The sequence below is a fragment of the Schistocerca nitens genome, chromosome 2 (assembly GCF_023898315.1).
Source record: "Schistocerca nitens isolate TAMUIC-IGC-003100 chromosome 2, iqSchNite1.1, whole genome shotgun sequence".
NCBI lineage: Eukaryota > Metazoa > Arthropoda > Insecta > Orthoptera > Acrididae > Schistocerca > Schistocerca nitens.
The window spans coordinates 317,574,174-317,590,560 of record NC_064615.1 but is presented as its reverse complement, the minus strand read 5'-3'; the positions used below and the strand labels follow the sequence as shown (position 1 = coordinate 317,590,560).

General features: G+C 42.6%; 1 long non-coding RNA gene across 1 annotated transcript in view; it reads left to right on the top strand.

Moving 5' to 3' along the window:
* LOC126236093 (uncharacterized) overlaps positions 1-16,387 on the top strand; it is a 108,943-nt gene that overhangs the window by 77,304 nt on the left and 15,252 nt on the right. The window contains exon 4 of the long non-coding RNA XR_007544869.1: positions 1,574-1,688. This is a non-coding gene — a long non-coding RNA (uncharacterized LOC126236093). The remainder of the gene's footprint in view (positions 1-1,573; positions 1,689-16,387) is intronic.

Here is a 16,387-nt window from a genome sequence, read left to right as displayed (position 1 = left end):
ACTGACTTAAAAACTAGTATTTGGACCGAGACCGCATTTTCACCCATGGACTTGTCTTACTTTTATATTTGTAATCATGTTACTGGCTTCTCTGTAACTAATCAGGTTCAGTTTTTATTAGATTTAATCTTACTTAATATTTATGCTGGACACTCAATTCAGCCATAGTGATTCTCTTCTCAAAAGTTTCTCACTAACAGCCTAGTGCTTAAGTTTTTCCGACCACGTAGCCCGGAGCATGCTTTTACCTATCTGCCGTCCTATGGTCTAGGTAATTCTCATACTTTCAGTGTCTGCCAATCACTGAAGCTGAAAGGATGCTGCCACCTATTGAGGACACTGTGAGACTCTTGTGGCTACTGAGCTGTGCCCAGCTTAGCTTCCAAGCCCCTTTAGCTGTCAAAACACACACAGGCCTGGTCGCACCTGCTCATAACATCACAAAAGTATGCAAGCACATGGCTGCATCTGTTTTTAGTTTCTAGTCCTGATTACAGTGTATTGTTAAAGTTGGTCGTACCATTTCAACAAAGCCATTTGTAGACAAGTGTTTCATAACTTAGGCCAAGAATCATAATTAAGTCTGTAACATATCAGTGTAGAGGCCCTGTATGATTACAACAAAAGAAGAACTAGATGAAATAAACTTACTCCAAAGAAAATAGAGGCAATGTTGGTGAACAACATTGTCTAAGTGATGTAATCAAGTTTTGTTACCTTAACCTGCAGTTGTATTTTAGCCCTTGTGGTCAGTTTTTCTGTGGCTCACAGTTATTGGTAATTTCTTTCCATTAATATAATTGTCAATGGTGGCCATGGAAATTGTAATTATCCTTCAAGTATGATAAAAGTGATTTTATTATTCTGTTCTGATCTGACCTTGTAGACTCAGTTTTTCTCTAGTTTCTATAGAACTCTTCAGCTGCATACTGAGATGGTTGCTTGTATACAATCAACTGAATTCTTCTTTATTCACTGGTTAGTTTCAGTAACCATATTTTTAACCCTCTCACTGGTGATGAGATGTTAAATAAAGGAAGAACAAAAATGACAACTGAGTGACTGTATATAATTATGTACTGAATCATAAAGCTGTTGTTAAGCAGAAGTTTTATGTGTTATGCTAAACTTATTGCATATTCTGTGTAGTGTGTAATTCTTGAAATTTGCTGTGTGTGACTTGAGTAGTATTTCATTTAAATATTTCTGTTGTTGATGTATGAATTATGTGGTATTGAATATAAGCATTTGCTATTCTTTTCTGGTTAGGACATGTGCTAAGTAAACAATACTAGCTATTTTGAATGCCTTTTTAGAAGTCAGTGTTAAATGTCTTGTATGAAATATTGTTCATATTTTAAGGAAATTACAGCATTTTTACAAGTTGAATGATAAGTCCAAAATCTAAGTATAGCTCCCTCCCTTTAACGGAATTTTTTACTCTTTTCATGTTTATGTCTACTGTAGTTATGGGAAAGAAATGTGAAAATATAATCATTGTATTTTAATTGTATTACATGCATTTTAATTAAATTATATTTAATTACTTTGACTCGCAATTGTCCTCTCTCAGGTATCATGCGGCAAGTGTGGAAATAGTCTGGGCCATGAATTTCAAAAAGACAGAGAAGATGGTGGATCACGTTTCTGAATATTCAGTCACTCCTTGAAGTTTATTCCACTTGAGAGTAAGTGGGATTGTGATTAATTAATGCTCCTTTCACAGTGTGCTGACAAACTACTGAATACAAAATTAACTTTAGATTTATTGCAATGATTGATAATAATTGTGTGTTATGGAATCAAGTACTTTACTTACCTTTTATTTAAAAAAGAAATACTGAAAAAATACTCACAAATATTTTAAACAGTCTGAAAATTCATTGAAGCTGAGTGATGTAAATTTGCATTGTGTTTTTGTCCCAGTTATATGTAACAAGACTGGTAAAGTGCAATTCCTTGTATGTGTTGGGTCCAGTGATACTTTGTTTCACAAGGAATCTATATGAATGTAAGAATGAAAGTGGTGCATGTAACATTTTCTAGAGAGAAATTTAATAATTACATCCAAGAAAAATAGAAATGAAAACAAAAAAATTACCACATAACTCAAGTGAATGGCTTACATTCTGTCAGAAGTTTTAGAGAGTTACAGAAAATGGATTCTGTTTGTTTCATTTTATGGTCAGTATTTTGTACTACAAACAGGGCAAAATAGAACTGTTTGTTAGTACTTGCATGTATTAACCACCTCGTGGTTTCAGAATCATTTACGATTAATGGGCTTTATAAGTTTGTGTGTGTTTGTGTTGTTGTTTTATTTTATGAGTGCTAAACAACATAGTTATCATTGAATGAAAGGTTGAGATGATACACAAAATCATTATGCAGCCAGGTACACATTTGAAGACACTGATGTAGTCTCACAATAGTATTTCTATAAGTGTGGTACAAGTTGTCAGTTTAGATATGTGGTACATTAGTAGACCATATAAATTAGATGCAATTCTGTTGTACAAGGACTGTTATATCAGGATATAAGAACATCCGTGCGATCTGCTCCATATTTATTTCATTATTAGCTGATATTGCCCAGGTATTTATTTATTCAAATCTTCTACTAGTCCATCTCCTCCTTCCTCCTCTCTCTGTCCACCTCCTCCTCCCCACTCTCTCTCCACCTCCTCCTCCTCCTCCTCCTCCTTCTCCTCCTCCTCCATTCTCTGTCCACCTCATCCTCCCACCTCTCTCTGTCATTCTCCCCCTCCTCCTCATCCTCCTCCTCCTCCTCCCCCTTCCCCTTCCCCTTCCCCTTCCCCTTCTTCTCTCTCTATACATCCCCCTTGTTTCTGCCCATCCGCTTCTCTTCATCCTCTCTCAGTTCACATCCTCCACCTCCTCTCCCTCTCTCAGTCCACATCCTCCTCCCCTCCCTCTCTCTGTTCACCTCCTTCTTCCCCTCTCACTGTCCATCCCCTTCTCCCCTTACTTCTGCTCATCTCTTCCTCGCCCCTCTCTCATCCATCTCATCCTTTCTCCCCCTTCTGTTAGTACCCCCCACTCCTTTCAGCCCATCTTCTCCTCTGCCCTTTTCTCCTGCCCTTTTCTCTGTTCATCTCCTCTTGCCTCCTCCCTCTGTCCAACACCTCCTATCTTGATCAATCTTCTTGTCTGTTCCTCCCCTCTTCCTACCCATCTCTTCCTGCCTCTACTCTTTCTGTCTCTCTCTCTGTGAGACTCATGCTCCCCCCTCTCCTGGTCAATTTCCACCTTCCCCTCTATCGGTACATCTCTTCCTTCCTCCCCTTTCTGTGTCCATCTCCTTCTCCATCCTCTTTCTATCTATCTGTGTACTCTTCCCTCCTCTCTGTCTGTTAATCTCTTCCTCCCCTTCTGTATGTCCATCTCCTCACCATATCCTCAATCTCTCTCTGTATCTCATACTCAACTTCTCTCTCTTGTATTCACTTCCTCCCTCCCTCTCACCATCTCCTCCTGCCTATTCTCATGTCTGTCCACCTCCTCATCTTCCTCTCTCTGTCTGTCTCCTATGTCACCCCCAACCTCAATGGGAGCTAGGTGGTTCGTACCTCCACAGTACTTTTTTCCAGATAGTAAGTGTTGTGTGTATTAAGTTGGGTTGAAATTGGTTTGTCAGTATCAGAGGGGGTGTGGTACATAAATACACACGTGTGTGTCCACGCGCACGGGTGCACGCACGCGCGCACACACACACACACACACACACACACACACACACACACACACACACACATTTTTATATATTTGTTAGTTTTTCCCTGCAGCTTTGCCTGTATACACATTCAACATGTATATTGAATTCTTCCTTCCTCTGTTTGTCCACCTCATCCTCTCACCTCCATTGGTCTATCTTCTTCTCCTCACTCTGTATCTTCATCTCCTTCTCCCCCTCTGTTTGCTCATTTCCTCCAGCTCCCACTCTCTGACCACATTTTTTTCCCCCTCCCTCTCTCTCTCTTTCATATCTGCCATTCCGTCTTCCTTTTGCACCAGCCAACTAGCCCTCTACATCCTCCACCTGCCTCATGCCTCTCCCCCTTCACCCCTCTCTCTCTCTGTCCATTTCCTCCTCCTCCCTTTTCAGTCAATCTCCTCCTCTGTCTATCTCAACCTGTCCCCAGCCATTCTCATCACAACACACCTGTTATGCAGAGGTGGCTGTACATCAGGGGGTTGAAAATCATTTATTTGGCCCTGACATGCTGGCTGCTCTACAAATCAGGTTAATGAAGAAGGCCGAGACTACTCCAAGGCATCTTGTCTGTCATGCAAAGCAGCCTACATGTCAGGGCCCAGAACAACCATTCCTTGTGCCTGACATGTAGGCTGCCCTGCAAAATAGGTTGATTTGACATGCTCATGTTGTCCCCACAAAATATGCCTATGTGCAGGGCAGCCTATATGCCAGGGACATTTTTGCCTGTATGTTCTATTGGACTACGAGGTTAGCCCCATTGCTGATACAGGTAATGCCTACAGTTTCTGTACCAAATTTGGTTGAAATTTATCCAGGGGTTTGGGAGCAGATCTCGAACATACACATATACATGCAAACTCTGCTGATATGATAGATATCCTTTTTTCAGAAAAGCTATTTTTCCTAAAGCATCATCTGCTGTGCCACATAAAAATGTCACTGTAGTATTTATGCAACTGTTACCTTACTTCATTAGTTTTGTAAAAGGCAAATTACACATGAAACTAGTGGACACACACACACACACACACACACACACACACAGATATATATATATATATATATATATATATATATATATATATATATATATATATATATATATATTCCCCACGTGGAATGTTTCCCTCTATTATATATATATCAAAGATGATGTGACTTACCAAATGAAAGTGCTGGCAGGTCGACAGACACACAAACAAACACAAACATACACACAAAATTCAAGCTTTCGCAACAAACTATTGCCTCATTCCTGATGAGGCAACAGTTTGTTGCGAAAGCTTGAATTTTGTGTGTATGTTTGTGTTTGTTTGTGTGTCTGTCGACCTGCCAGGACTTTCATTTGGTAAGTCACATCATCTTTGTTTTTAGATATATTTTTCCTACGTGGAATGTTTCCCTCTACTAGCAAAGATGATGTGACTTACCGAACGAAAGCGCTGGCAGGTCGATAGACACACAAACAAACACAAACACACACACAAAATTCAAGCTTTCGCAACAAACTGTTGCCTCATCAGGAAAGAGGGAAGGAGAGGGAAAGACGAAAGGATGTGGGTTTTAAGGGAGAGGGTAAGGAGTCATTCCAATCTCGGGAGCGGAAAGATTTACCTTAGGGGGAAAAAAGGACAGGTATACATTCGCACACACACACATATCCATCCACACATATACAGACACAAGCAGACATATTTAAAGACAAAGAGTTTGGGCAGAGATGTCAGTCGAGGCGGAAGTGAAGAGGCAAAGATGATGTTGAATGACAGGTGAGGTATGAGTGGCGGCAACTTGAAATTAGCGGAGATTGAGGCCTGGTGGGTAACGGGAAGAGAGGATATATTGAAGAGCAAGTTCCCGTCTCCGGAGTTCGGATAGGTTGGTGTTGGTGGGAAGTATCCAGATAACCCGGACGGTGTAACACTGTGCCAAGATGTGCTGGCCATGCACCAAGGCATGTTTAGCCACAGGGTGATCCTCATTACCAACAAACACTGTCTGCCTGTGTCCATTCATGCGAATGGACAGTTTGTTGCTGGTCATTCCCACATAGAATGCATCACAGTGTAGGCAGGTCAGTTGGTAAATCACGTGGGTGCTTTCACATGTGGCTCTGCCTTTGATCGTGTACACCTTCCGGGTTACAGGACTGGAGTAGGTGGGGGTGGGAGGGTGTGTGGGACAGGTTTTACACCGGGGGCGGTTACAAGGATAGGAGCCAGAGGGTAGGGAAGGTGGTTTGGGGATTTCATAGGGATGAACTAACAGGTTACGAAGGTTAGATGGACGGCAGAAAGACACTCTTGGTGGAGTGGGGAGGATTTCATGAAGGATGGATCTCATTTCAGGGCAGTATTTGAGGAAGTCGTATCCCTGCTGGAGAGCCACATTCAGATTCTGGTCCAGTCCTGGAAAGTATCCTGTCACAAGTGGGGCACTTTTGTGGTTTTTCTGTGGGGGATTCTGGGTTCGAGGGGATGAGGAAGTGGCTCTGGTTATTTGCTTCTGTACCAGGTCGGGAGGGTAGTTGCGAGATGCGAAAGCTGTTGTCAGGTTGTTGGTGTAATGGTTCAGGGATTCCGGACTGGAGCAGATTCGTTTGCCACGAAGACCCAGGCTGTAGGGAAGGGACCGTTTGATGTGGAATGGGTGGCAGCTGTCATAATGGAGGTACTGTTGCTTGTTGGTGGGTTTGATGTGGACGGACGTGTGAAGCTGGCCATTGGACAGGTGGAGGTCAACGTCAAGGAAAGTGGCATGGAATTTGGAGTAGGACCAGGTGAATCTGATGGAACCAAAGGAGTTGAGGTTGGAGAGGAAATTCTGAAGTTCTTCTTCACTGTGAGTCCAGATCATGAAGATATCATCAATAAATCTGTACCAAACTTTAGGTTGGCAGGCCTGGGTAACCAAGAAGGCTTCCTCTAAGCGATATATATATATATATATATATATATATATATATATATATATATATATAAAGATGATGTGACTTACCAAATGAAAGTGCTGGCAGGTCGATAGACACACAAACAAACACAAACATACACACAAAATTCAAGCTTTCACAACAAACTGTTGCCTCATCAGGAAAGAGGGAAGGAGAGGGAAAGACGAAAGGATGTGGGTTTTAAGGGAGAGGGTAAGGAGTCATTCCAATCCCGGAAGTGGAAAGACTTACCTTAGGGGGAAAAAGGGACGGGTATACACTCGCACACACACACATATCCATCCACACATATACAGACACAACTATATATATATATATATATATATATATATATATATATATATATATATATATATGGGAAACATTCCACGTGGGGAAAATATATCTAAAAACAAAGAAGCTGTAACTTACCAAACGAAAGCATTGGTATGTTGATAGAGACAATAAAAACAATAAAAAACACACACACAAATTTCAAGCTTTCGCTTCCCAAGGTTGCTTCATCAGAAAAGAGGGAAGGAGAGGGAAAGATGAAAGGATGTGGGTTTTAAGGGAGAGGGTAAGGAGTCATTCCAATCCCAGGAGCGGAAAGACTTACCTTAGGGGCAAAAGAGACAGGTATACACTTGCACACACACACACACACACACACACACACACACACACACACACACACACACACCCACACACACATCCATCCGCACATATACACATGCAGACCCAAACTCTTTGCCTTTACATATGTCTGCTTGTGTCTGTTATGTGCGGATGGATATGTGTGTGTGTGCGAGTGTATACCTGTCCCTTTTTCCCCTCAAGGTAAGTCTTACCCTTTCCCTTAAAACCCACATCCTTTCATCTTTCCCTCTCCTTCCCTCTTTCCTGATGAAGCAACCGTGGATTGCGAAAGCTTGAATTTTGTGTGTGTGTTTGTATTTGTTATGTTATAACCTTTAATCACCAATAATTGCGTGGATATTCAAACACACTCACTTAGAAACAATAGCTGGTTACATGATAACAACTCAGTATCTCTCATTCGACTGCCGTGCTGTGACATGCGGCCGGCGCTGTTCGTAGCTAGGTGGCGCTCCCGCACTCAGCCGAGTTGCGGAGCGCCTCTATCGCCGTTTGCGCGTACTGTCGTGGTGGCACTGATAACTGTCGTGGCACTGTCACAACATGTTAGTGTCTCTATCAACATACCAATACTTTCGTTTTGTAAGTTACATCATCTTTGTTTTTAGATATATTTTTCCCACGTGGAATGTTTCCCTCTGTTATATAGACACACACACACACACACACACACACACACACACACACACACACACACACACACACAATTCTCCATGGAGACAGTACAAGCTATTTTAAGTCTGTATACCAAAGAAAAAAAATCCAGTCCACGCCATATTGGATTTCCACCAAGGACAAAATAGAGCCCCCAGAATAACTAATAAATACAACTACTATGGTTAACACACTCTTTATTACACAGAAAATACTGATACTCTGTAATTACTTGATAATTCACAATTCCAGCCCGTGATAGGTCATTTGTAAATTATAGAACACATGAAGAGAATAATCCAGTAAGTAGAGGGTCAAGCAAATCCATCCACAATCTGTAGCACAGCAGTTAAAGCAAGGAAGAACAAAATGTTGCTGCACACTAGTGAAGTCAAGGAATGGACACAGCAAAACTTCTGCTCACACACATTTATTTTCACAATGTCCATTTACAGTTAAGAAGTTATATATCCACTGCAGAGGGCAGCACAATCTACAGTCTTAACATGACTCAAACAGATGGTGTAAGAGTTTTTACTCCCTGACATCCTCCCCACCCTGGTCCATCTCAAGGGGGATAACCAGCTGGACCATTTGACATATCTTCATACCATCTGGCTGGCGGAGGACAATGCACCATATTTTATTGTCTAAGCCCCAATGCACCGTATTTTATTGTCTCTGCCACGCGGCACTTCTTCCACCACAGCCCTCTTCCACAAGTGCCATGGTTGACTGTCTTCTTGGAGCAGAACAACCTCTACAATTCTCGGTTTCCTTTGCGAAGGGTATCCCTTCACCTCATGGTAGTGTCTTAGCAGTAGGAGGTATTTGGTCATCCAACTATGCAAAATGTCCTCATTGACCTTTTGTCTAAGTCGGAACTCCTGGTCTCTTCTAGTTGCTGGCTCTGGCCCTGGCCCACATGGAATTGTCATTAATTTCCCACCATTTAGAAAGTGGGCTGGTGTCAATGCAGTATCACTCTCTCCTTGAGTGATAAGTCCTGAGTTTGTTGTGGCTTCTATGCTGATCAAGGTAGTGTTGAAACTCTCTTCATCCACCTGGCAGCGACCAAAAACTTTCCTCAAGCAGCGCTTGACAGAGCCTGTCATGCGTTCCCACCAGCCTCCCCACCAAGCCGAATGTGGTGGTATGAATTTCCAAGTGATTCCATGGTGGGCACAGCATTGCTGTTACAGCTGACACATATGAGCAGACTAAGCAAATTCTGAAATCCAAATATGGGGATAGTCACCTGGATTTCTTGGAGAATCTTAATACTTCAACTTCAGGCAGTCCAGAGGCTCTCTTTTCCACCTACATTGAGTGCCATAAGTGCGTCAAGCACTATGAGCACTAGGAGAAAATATGGACTCTTATGGGAGAGTGCTTGCACCCAAACTTCTTCGAGGCTTTCCTGAAGAAATTTGCAAAAATTGTCTTGTGCATGCCCCAAGACAAAAGAAGGGAACCTCACATGCCGTATGGAGTTCTTAAATGAAGGGGTGGAAGGAGCTATCAAAATGCACAAAATTCGTGGAGATACCAACAGCATCTGCCTTCCATGTACAGGTTAAAACAAAGGGGGACAAGGAGAAGAAACAACAAAATTCAAAGCCCTTCTGTGTGTGCTGCAACAAAAGAGGGCACTGGGGCCAAGACTGCCTAAAGATTGCAAGCTTGCAGGCAAGAATAGATTCCCTCAAGACAATGACCTGTTGCTTCCTATGCCTTAGATGTGGCCACAACAAAAATCAGTGTTTCAAACGGGGAAAGGTGTCCTGTGCGAAATGTAAGGGTGAGAATCACATTTCCATCTGTAGTAGCCATACCACAGTAAATAAAATTGAAAGTATGACTTCTAACTTCACTTATTTGTAGACTGCTTGTGTGAGTATCATAAGACCAACTGATAAGAGCAAACAGACATCTGCTATCCTGGACACAGGTATTCAATCGAGTTTCATTCACCATTCACTGACTGAATCTCTCCAACTAAGTGTTATTGGAAGCACTACTCTGGAGATAACAACTTTCAAATCCACCTACAGTTCATCCCTTTCAAGGAGGAAGATGTAGTTTAATATGATTGGGTGCTCCACCGATTCCTCTCACATATCAGTGACAGCCTTTGAAAGCACAAATAATTGTTCACCGCAACCAAGAGTGCCACAATATGTAGGAGATGTGGCCTTGAGGGGTGGTACACCACTGGCAGATCCTAAAGGAGGCACTGAAGATCTGCCTATTGAGAACCTGATTGGAGCTGATTATTTCTGGAGAATTGTGACTTTGGAACAACCAATCAAGGTATCTCCATCATTGGTTCTTCTCCCAACAATATTTGGATATTTTCTCTGTGGAAACAGATCTAGTACTACCGTCAGCAGAGCAACCATCAACTTTATTCAGGGCAGCTTCAGTGATGTGTCTGATGAGTCAGTGCACCGATTTTGGGACCTGGAGACAATCAGGATAACAGAACATCAAGAACGAGCATTAACACTCATGGACCACCCTATTTATCAAGAATTCCAAGAGTCATACTGTGTGGAATATGGCCACAGAATTGTATCTCTGCCCCAAAAGAAGGCAACTGCACAACTGCTGAAGCATGCCTTCAGTCCTTACAAAACAAGCTGCAAGGGAATGAAGAGCTGAAGGTCATTTACCATGAGACCATGTCGAAGTATATTAAGAAGGATCAGGAAGAGTTAGCAGCTGAGGACTGTATTGATGGAAACACTTTCTACCTGCTACACCACATCATGAAGAAACACAGCAGTGGAAGTGTGAATTACAGAATAGTCTTCAATACATCGTCACATGAGCCAGAGTCTCTATCACTGAATGATGCCCTCGAAAAGGGACAAAATTTACTCCCGGGTTTCAGCAGTAAAATCAAGGAATCAACACAGTAAAGCTTCTGCTAACACACATTTATTTTCACAATGTCCATTTACAGTTAAGAAATTATACATCCACTGCAGAGGGCTCCACAATCTACAGTCTTAACACAACACCAACAGATGGCATAAGAGTCTTTATTCCACGAAACTGGAGCTTGATGTTAGCAGCCAAGCCCATAGGATGCTCCACTGAGCTCTCCTACTGGCCGCCAAAGGAACCATTGAAAATAGACATTACAGGTTGTTGACCTCACTGTCAGATGACAGAGATACAGGTTCCTCCTCCTTCCACATACATAATAAATAAATATAAAGCAACTACAAATCGTCCAAACATGCCGTAGCAGCGTGCAAGTACTGATAACAGCCGCGCCATACGTCACACTTCCTGCAGATAATTAGCAGCAGACTGGGCGCGGCAGGAAGTAGCGCGCTGAAAATCCAACATGGCAGCCGGAGAAAGGCTTTCGCAGCGGACCGTGCTTAGTTAGAACCCCAGAGAGCATCCCAGAGTGACCCAGAGAGCATCCCAGAGTGCCCCAGTGAGCTAAAACACCAACTCTGAGTCACTCTGGGATGCTCTCTGGGGCACTCTGGGATGCTCCCAGGTGCACTGTCTTATTATTTCTGTTTCATATATTCATGTTTACAATTCTTTTTAGGAGTGCAGATGCGCAAAACTATAGACCTATATCTCTGACGTCGATCTGTTGTAGAATTTTAGAACATGTTTTTTGCTCGAGTATCATGTCGTTTTTAGAAACCCAGAATCTACTATGTAGGAATCAACATGGATTCCGGAAACAGCGATTGTGTGAGACCCAACTCGCTTTATTTGTTCATGAGATCCAGAAAATATTAGATACAGGCTCCCAGGTAGATGCTATTTTTCTTGACTTCCGGAAGGCATTCGATACAGTTCCGCACTGTCGCCTGATAAACAAAGTAAGAGCCTACGGAATATCAGACCAACTGTGTGGCTGGATTGAAGAGTTTTTAGCAAACAGAACACAGCATGTTGTTATCAATGGAGAGACGTCTACAGACGTTAAGGTAACCTCTGGCGTGCCACAGGGGAGTGTTATTGGACCATTGCTTTTCACAATATATATAAATGACCTAGTAGATAGTGTAGGAAGTTCCATGCGGCTTTTCACGGATGATGCTGTAGTATACAGAGAAGTTGCAGCATTAGAAAATTGTAGCGAAATGCAGGAAGATCTGCAGCGGATAGGCACTTGGTGCAGGGAGTGGCAACTGTCCCTTAACATAGACAAATGTAATGTATTGCGAATACATAGAAAGAAGGATCCTTTATTGTATGATTATATGATAGCGGAACAAACACTGGTAGCAGTTACTTCTGTAAAATATCTGGGAGTATGCGTGCGGAACGATTTGAAGTGGAATGATCATATAAAATTAATTGTTGGTAAGGCGGGTACCAGGTTGAGATTCATTGGGAGAGTGCTTAGAAAATGTAGTCCATCAACAAAGGAGATGGCTTACAAAACACTCGTTCAACCTATACTTGAGTATTGCTCATCAGTGTGGGATCCGTACCAGATCGGGTTGACGGAGGAGATAGAGAAGATCCAAAGAAGAGCGGCGCATTTCGTCACAGGGTTATTTGGTAACCATGATAGCGTTACGGAGATGTTTAATAAACTCAAGTGGCAGACTCTGCAAGAGAGGCGCTCTGCATCGCGGTGTAGCTTGCTTGCCAGGTTTCGAGAGGGTGCGTTTCTGGATGAGGTATCGAATATATTGCTTCCCCATACTTATACCTCCCGAGGAGATCACGAATGTAAAATTAGAGAGATTAGAGCGCGCACGGAGGCTTTCAGACAGTCGTTCTTCCCGCAAACCATACGCGACTGGAACAGGAAAGGGAGGTAATGACAGTGGCACGTAAAGTGCCCTCCGCCAAACACCGTTGGGTGGCTTGCGGAGTATAAATGTAGATGTAGATGTAGATGTAGGTTTGGAAGTGTTCCTGTTGGTATTGCGATTGCCGACTGTTAGGGGGGAGGTGTGGGCGGACAAGCCAGCTAGAAGCTCACTATCGATCCTCTGGTGTGCCAGGAGTGTGGTGCTGATGCTGGAGCTGATATTTCAGTCGCCGGGTCCTTGCAGGAAGTCAGCAGACTTGGAAGTGGAAAATGATCTCATTACATTGGGGACCAACCCCAGCGGCATTGAACCTGGGTATGTGAGTTTCCCAGGCATCTGAAGTTATATTGAACCAGCTCTAGGGACAGGAATGATAGTCTCCAGGTGGAAACTGCTAAGTGTGCAGGCAGCTGGTTGACTTATGATACCAACAATGCAACATTGGGATCCACTGTGAATGTTTGTTGTTCCCAAGTGGTTCTGATGACACTTGGTACTCATGCTGGGACCCTCCTGTAGGTGAAAGATCAAACCTATGTGCCCAGAGGTAGAGAGGGTGAAAATTAGGTTGGTGTGGGCATGTTTTATGCCTCAGGAGGTCCCAGAGGGTCTGCTGTCAGGGCCTATGCAGTACTGTGACCCTGCATTGGTGTACTGCTGTAGGAGGAGAGGAACTGAGTCTGGGCCTCGGCTTTGGGTGCAGTTAACAGCATCCTTTGCATCTGCACCTTAGAGGTATGCTTTTCTGAGAGCAGAAATCCTGAAACATACTGATTGAAAATGGAGGCCACTGTGTGAACCTGATTGCTTCTGGTCCCCTTCTATGGTGAATATTTTCTGCAAGGCACTTATTGTCTCCCTTGCTGTGGCCTTTGACATTTAAAATACATTAAAACTGGAAAATGAGTTTATGAGTTGGGTTTAAAAAACATCGTTCTTGTGAAACACAACTAGCTCTTTATTCACATGAAGTGCTGAGTGCTATTGACAAGGATTTCAGATCGATTCCGTATTTCTGGATGGCTTTTGACACTGTACCACACAAGCGGCTCGTAGTGAAATTGCATGCTTATGGAATATCATCTCAGTTATGTGACTGGATTTGTGATTTCCTGTCAGAGAGATCACAGTTGAGGCCCTTTGCTGTTCCTTGTCTATATAAACGATTTGGGAGACAATCTGAGCAGCCGTCTTTGGTTGTTTGTAGGTGATGCTGTCATTGATAGACTAATAAAGTCATCAGAAGATCAAAACAAACTGCAAAACAATTTAGAAGGAATATCGGAATGGTACGAAAAGTGGCAGTTGACCTTAAATAATGAAAAGTGTAAGGTCATCCACATGAGTGCTAAAAGGAACTCATTAAACTTCAGGTACAAAATAAATGAGTTTAATCTAAAAGCTGTAAATTCAACTAAGTACCTAGGTTTTACAATTATGAACAACTTAAATTGGAAAGAACACATAAAAATGTTGTGGGGAAGGCTAATCAAAGACTGCATTTTATTGGCAGGACACTTAGAAAGTGTATCTGACCTACTAAGGAGACTGCCTACACTACACTTGTCCATCCTCTTTTAGAATACTGCTGAATGGTGTAGGATCCTTACCAGATAGGACTGACGGAGTACATCAAAAAAGTTCAAAGAAATGCAGCACGTTTTGTATTATTGTGAAATATGGGAGAGAGTGTCACAGAAATGGTACAGGATTTGGGATGGACATCATTAAAAGAAAGGCGTTTTTCGTTGCAACGGAATCTTCTCACGAAATTCCAATCACCAACTTTCTCCTCCGAATGCGAAAATATTTTGTTGACACTGACTTACATAGGGAGGAATGATCACCAAGACAAAATAAGGGAAATCAGAGCTTGCCCGGAAAGATATAGGTGTTCATTCTTTCCGTGCGCTATACGAGATTGGAATAATAGAGAATTGTGAAGGTGGTTTGATGAACCCTCTGCCAGGCACTTAAATGTGATTTGCAGAGTATCCATGTAGATGTAGATGTAGATGTAGACTTCCTCTCTGAGGAAGGGGCCAGCAAAGTCTATGTGGACACTCTCTCAAGGGCGATGTTGCATTTGCTAGGCGTGTAACCATTGCATGGGTGCAGACTGGATGGGCATAAGTTCTTGCATGACTGGGCTGTTTTGATATACTGTATGATGCCGGGCCAGTAGGCATACCACCATGTGAGTGTCTTTGTAGGTGCCATCTCACAGTGGTCAGTATGCGGGAGGTTTATGACACACTGATGCAGTGGCAGCAGGATGACCATCCAGCAATCATCTTCATCCTGTGTACTCTCTGTACTAATTGGACCCTGTTTTGTTGGGGAAGATATGAGCAGAGAGCTGAAAGAGAGAGTGGGGTGGGAGGACTTCCGGCCAACCTTGGTCAGCGTATTTCAGAACTTGGTTTAGGATGAGGTCCTCAGCTGTAACCTTTGCAATTATGGATGCAGTGACTGGAAACTCTTGTAGGTGGTATTGTAAGGTGTCATCCATTTGAAAGCATAGTGTTTCCTGAGAAACAAATGTGGCACCTGGTCCTACAGGTAAACTGGATAGGGTATCTGCATTAGCATGTTATGCTGTGAGTTAATAATGAATTAAGCAAGTGTAATTGCTGAGGAAGAGGGCCCAGCATTGTAGACATTGTGCAGTTTTTCTGGAAGGTGGTTCTTAGAACTGCATGAGGAAATTAATGGTTTACGGTTTGTTATGTGGTGAAATTATGTGCCATAAAGAAATGTACAGAATTTATGGATGGTGGTCTTGAAAGAATTCACACTTTTGTAGCATACAATTTAGTTCATTTATCTTTAGTGTCAGGAACAGTAGACACAAGTTCATAAGATGATGTTCTCTTGTAAAGCCACTTACTAGTATGTTGTTCAGATAACTGACTATGTTCAGAATGATTAGAGTAAGCTGCTCCGAAAAATTGTTAAAATTCATTGTGAACCATAAGCTGTCATTTATTTTCCACAATTAAACTTGCTACTAGTTTCAGTCAAATGACCATTATCAAGCACTAGCTGTCATAAATGGCTGGAAAGTTATACCATACTAACAAACAACGTTGGAAAATTGCTGGTACTTTAGCAGTTCTGAAAGGCAATCTGTTGTATCTGTGCAGTCCAAATGTGGTGTTGATGACGATGAAGTGATGGGACTGTTTGTCTACCGGCACTTGTAAATAAGCTTCAGCTAGATCAATTGTAGATAAGAGCTGAAGAGCTGTCCACCTGAGAGTCTTGACATGAGATTTTCTGTCCTTGGAACAGGATAGATGTCAATCTCTGACTATGCATTTATAGTTGACATAAAGTCATCACATACACATAGAGTGCCATTTACAAATCGTTCAAATGGCTCTGAGCACTATGGGACTCAACTGCTGAGGTCATCAGTCCCCTAGAACTTAGAACTACTTAAACCTAACTAACCTAAGGACATCACACACATCCATGCCCGAGGCAGGATTCAAACCTGCGACCGTAGCAGTCGCGCGGTTCCAGACTATAGCGCCTAGAACCGCTTGGCCACCCCGCCCGGCAGTGCCATTTACATTTCATAATACTATCAGTGGT